A 5257-nucleotide genomic window follows, 5' to 3' on the forward strand; every position below is an offset into this window, starting at 1 on the left:
TTCAGAGAAGAAGAAGAAGAAGAGAGGAATGTAAACAATGGTTTATTCATTATTATTATTAATATTATTATTAATATTAATATTATTAATTATCATTATTATTATTAGTATTATTATTATTATTATTAATATTAATAATTAATATTAATAATAATATTAATTATTAATATTATTAATGAATAATAATAAAGAATGAATAGGAATGATAATTATAAAGCATTTTCATGGATAATTCAACATCTTTGTACATTATATTCATACATAGAATTTTAATTTCTCAGCCATTAATATCTGAAATGTTTCTGACGTTAATTCTACGTTTTTTTAGGAATGGTAGAATGAATAGGAATGATAATTGTAAAGCATTTTTATAGATAATTGAACATCTTTGTACATTATATTCATACATAGAATTTGAATTTCTTAGCCATTAATATCTGAAATGTTTCTGACATTAATTTTCAAGTTGTTTTTTTGGTAAGAGCAAACCGGTTATTAAATGTCAAGAGTGGATGGTTGTAAATTAATTATATAATTTGATTAAAATTAAATCTTTTTATATGAAATTAATGCAAATATAAAATCATACTAAGCTATTCGTTGATTTGGCTTCATTAAACAAGAAATTTTGAAGCAATGATAATGTACACACGTACGTACATAAGCCTATTTGTTAACATATACAGTATTACTAAATTAAAACAATAAAACATATGTTGTCTGGGTCATTACGTTCATGTACTTAGCCATTTCTTCTAATAAAAAAAAATCAGCTTTTATGTCCTTATTTTCATGCTTAAAGTTATTATGAAAAATTTTTACTTTATATTTTTCATACAAATACCTACATCAAACTGACTTATGAACTATTAAAACATTAAATTTAATTGTTAGAAATATATGAGATTTTAGTGGATTCTTTATTTTTACTTTGTACAAATACATTCGACTATGTTAATTACACCGCCACTAAAGAGAAAGTAACAGACAGGAAGTTAACAATTACATTAACATAACAGGAAGGTGAAACCCGGCACAGTTGTATAAATATTAGAGTTGAATTGCAATATTAGGGGGAAGCAATTTTGAAGTGTGTCTCTCTCTCTCTCTCTCTCTCTCTCTCTCTCTCTCTCTCTCTCTCTCTCTCTCTCTCTCTCTCTCTCTCTCTCTCTCTCTCTCTCTCTCTCATATATATATATATATATATATATATATATATATATATATATATATATATATATATATATATATATATATATATACTTCTTCATTCATCATCTACTTCACGCTTCATAGTCTTCAGCCATTTAGGCCTGGGTCTTCCAATTCTTCTGGTGCCTTGTGGAGCCCAGTTGAAAGTTTGGTAAACTAATCTCTCTTGAGGAGTGCGAAGAGCATGTCCAAACCATCTCCATCTACCCCTCACCATGATCTTGTCAGCATATGGTACTTGATTTATCTTTTGTATAGTTTCGTTTCTAATCGTGTCCTGCCATTTAACTCACAATATTCTTCTGAGGACTGTTCTCAAATCTGAAAAATCTGTTGGATATTGTTTCATTGATATACCACGACTCTTGTCCATACAGTGTCACTGATCTCACTAAACTGATATATATCCTGATTTTTATATGCAATTTCAGGCGATTTGATTTCCAGATTTTACTTAACATAGCCATTGTCTGATTTGCTTTTTTGAATCTTTCATTAAACTGAAATTCTAAACATCCCGTTTTAGAGATCATAGTTCCTAAACATTTAAGTGATTCCACCCCATTATTCATTTCTCCTTCTAATTATATTTCATCTTCCATTGTATATTCCGTTCTAGTCATGTCTGTCTTTCTTCCATTTATCTTGAGCCCAACCTCATGCGATATTTCATCCATTCTGGTAAGCATGCTATGCAAGTCTTGTGGTGTTCTGCTAATAAGGACAACATCATCAGCATACTCTATGTCAGCTAACTTCCTGTTACCAATCCAGTCCACTCCTCCACCATCCCCAAACTGGTCTATGCATTACAAAATCCGTGAGGAGGATAAACAACATAGGTGGCAACACATTCCCTTGCAGTACTCCACTGTTCACTGGAAATTTGTTTGATAGAACTCCACTAACATTAACTTTGCACTTGCTATGCTCATGGACAGACTTAATCAAATTTACATATTTGAGAGGAACTCCATAATAGCGCAGAAATCTACACAAAATTGGCCTGTGCACTCTATCAAAGGCTTTTTCATAGTCCACAAATGCCATCCAAAGTCGATTTCTATAGTCTATACATTTCTGTACTACATATCTTAAAATGAAAATTTGGTCAGTACAACTTATGCCTTTTCTAAATCCTGCTTGTTCATCTCCCAGCTTTTCATCAAATTTTCTCTATAGTCTCTTTAGAATAAGCATGCTATATATTTTCATGGCAACTGACGTGTGATGCCTTTGTAATTATTGCAACCAATCATCTCTCTCTCTCTCTCTCTCTCTCTCTCTCTCTCTCTCTCTCTCTCTCTCTCTCTCTCTCTCTCTCTCTCTGCCACTTTCACCCACACTCCTAGTTCCCATCAAACTTTGCCCCTTCACGTCACATTCTACAAAATAATCTTATAAGTAATCTGGGAGTCAATTATATATGCTATATATCAACCACAATTACATTTAATACTGAATTTTACCTTTGGGGTATATCCAATGGAAATTAATTTATGATAAATGTTTCTGACAGTAAGGATTTATCATGAATAAATCATTGTCCTTGATATTGGTAAAACTAGTTTTCAACTTTAAGAACAAAGCTAATATATTGCCATATATTTTATTGAATACTTTTGATGGTGATTATATGATTTTTTTGGAATTAATTTATGTATTTTAAACATTTTTACACTTTATATCCATTAATGAATGTCTCTTGTGTATTACCAGAATTTGCTTAATGTAAACCCTTTTTACACATATCTTAGTTTTTCATTTATATAACGTTTAACCGTCGTGATAAGCATGAGGATAAACAGTTTATATATTCTATTTCATGTTTGTTAATTTTAACTTGATATAGTTTTTAAAAATTATGAGATAAGTATTTTTTTACATATAAAATACGGGTGTAAGTGGTAGTTAGTAGTTGTGATTCTGGCAATACTTACTACTCTGGAGTAATACACCTTTGTCTGTCTCTGTCAGCCTCTCTGAAGTAAGTAATATGTTGTTTATTTGTTCCCTCAAGTATTAAGTTATTAATACATAGATATTCTGATGTGTAACTGTATCTTGAATATTTTTATAACGATAATAATATTGTGACTTGCTTTCTTTTAGTAATATTAGGATATTGGAACTTGTGGTTGGTACCATATCTCTACGAATTGTCAATACTGTTTATGTAATTATTATTCTTGTAGTGTATATATATATATATATATATATATATATATATATATATATATATATATATATATATATATATATATATATATATATATATATATATATATGATATTTTTATAGTTGTGGCGAAATTTCACCGGTTTACTAAGTTGCCCGATGTGCTGGGCGTGTCACAAGGCCTTAAGGGCTAGCCTCTCAAAACCATTTGGGAAATAAGTAGAATACTGCTAAATTTTAACAAAATTTATTATAAAAATAATAATCTTATACGAGAAATATAAAAAATAAACCTTTACTTGACATACAAAGAGATACTTGACTTGAAGAACATGTGCGTTACTGAAAAAACTACGTCCGCATCGGACTCAAGATTTTAGCAAAACTAATTAAACATTTAGAGAGTTTTCACGATAAACGCCTTACCGAGACCTTTTTACGTACTTTACACAATAACTCTGATCCCCTGGCACAAGGATCGATGAAATATTTACAGATACAAATTTTACACAACTCTAGCAAGACCTACATGGAAACCGACCTGGGTACACTAGGGTGGGGAGAGAGAACGATTAGAACTTACTGTGGTTGGGGACGTCGGATCAAAGAGGCAGACCTGGCTTGTGCAACCTCCGACGTCACCTTTTTCCCGCATTTTTTCCTGAACCTAAATTTCTAGATTGGATTTTTTTATCATGTTACAATACAATGACGTTATTTTTCTTAATCTTAAATTACAAGCGGTTGATTTCTTTAGTCTCAGCACCTCCCCTACCAGGCAGTTTCTCTTTTTGGTTCTAAACATTCTCGTCTTGAACGACATTCATTCGCCCGCGAGTTCTCTCCTCTCCCTCCAATTTGACGCAACATAGGCGGAGTCAAATGGCAGGAATTTCGATTGATCAGTTCGAAATTCCCGACAATAGTTATAGAGGGGGGAAACTTTCCTAATACTTCACCGAATTTCACTTGATTTCAATTACCGGTTTTAATGAGTAGTGGGAAACGAAGTAGTCGAACTGGTTGTTCTGTTTGTTTGCGGTTGAAATCAAGGTCAAATTCGGCTAAATCGCGTTATTTTCCACAAGAAAATACATATTTTCTGTTCGAAATGTTTCCTTGTCTTTAAATATAATTTTACCTTTTCCTACCCCTTTTTATAAACACAATTTGGTTTTATTGTAGTGTATTACAGGGCAATGTAACCTAGGAAAACAACTACTTTGATCTTTGACCTTATCATGTATTAATTAGTGTGGATTTTCATACACTCAAATATGAACTAAGTTTGAAATCTGTGACACTGACGTCCAAAATTATGGCTGATTACGTGAATTGGACATTTTGGTTTACCTCGACCTTTGACCTTGACCTTCCAAAATTTGATCACTTCCAGCTTTTCACATAACAGTTAATCCCAGCAATTTTCATTACGATTAAAATTGTGGCCAGGAAACTTTTCAAACACACACACACACACTCAAACGGGCATAAACATAACCTCCCTTTGTTGGCGGATGTAAATATTATATAGTGTTGTATAGTACGCACGGCTAAATGAAGTATCATTAATTCATTCTCTTCCAAGGTAGTCAAGAGGGTTGATATAGCAGATTTTATGTACTGTACAGTATTAAACAAATGTAACGATTTTGTCTGGTTCTAAAGATTTATATATTTTCTCTTTCAGAAAATGAAACCTAACCTAACACACGCTGGAATAGTTTCTCCATCCGGCTTCGACTTTCCAACAAAGCCTAAATGTTACTCGGTGATGGTCGAGGAGACAGCTTGCTTGGAAGCTCACCTGGCCCGTTAATCATCTCGGCCCTTTACATTCAAGTCGACTCTCCAAATGACGTGACCG

This window comes from Palaemon carinicauda, unplaced genomic scaffold, assembly GCF_036898095.1.
Source record: "Palaemon carinicauda isolate YSFRI2023 unplaced genomic scaffold, ASM3689809v2 scaffold528, whole genome shotgun sequence".
NCBI classification, from domain to species: domain Eukaryota; kingdom Metazoa; phylum Arthropoda; class Malacostraca; order Decapoda; family Palaemonidae; genus Palaemon; species Palaemon carinicauda.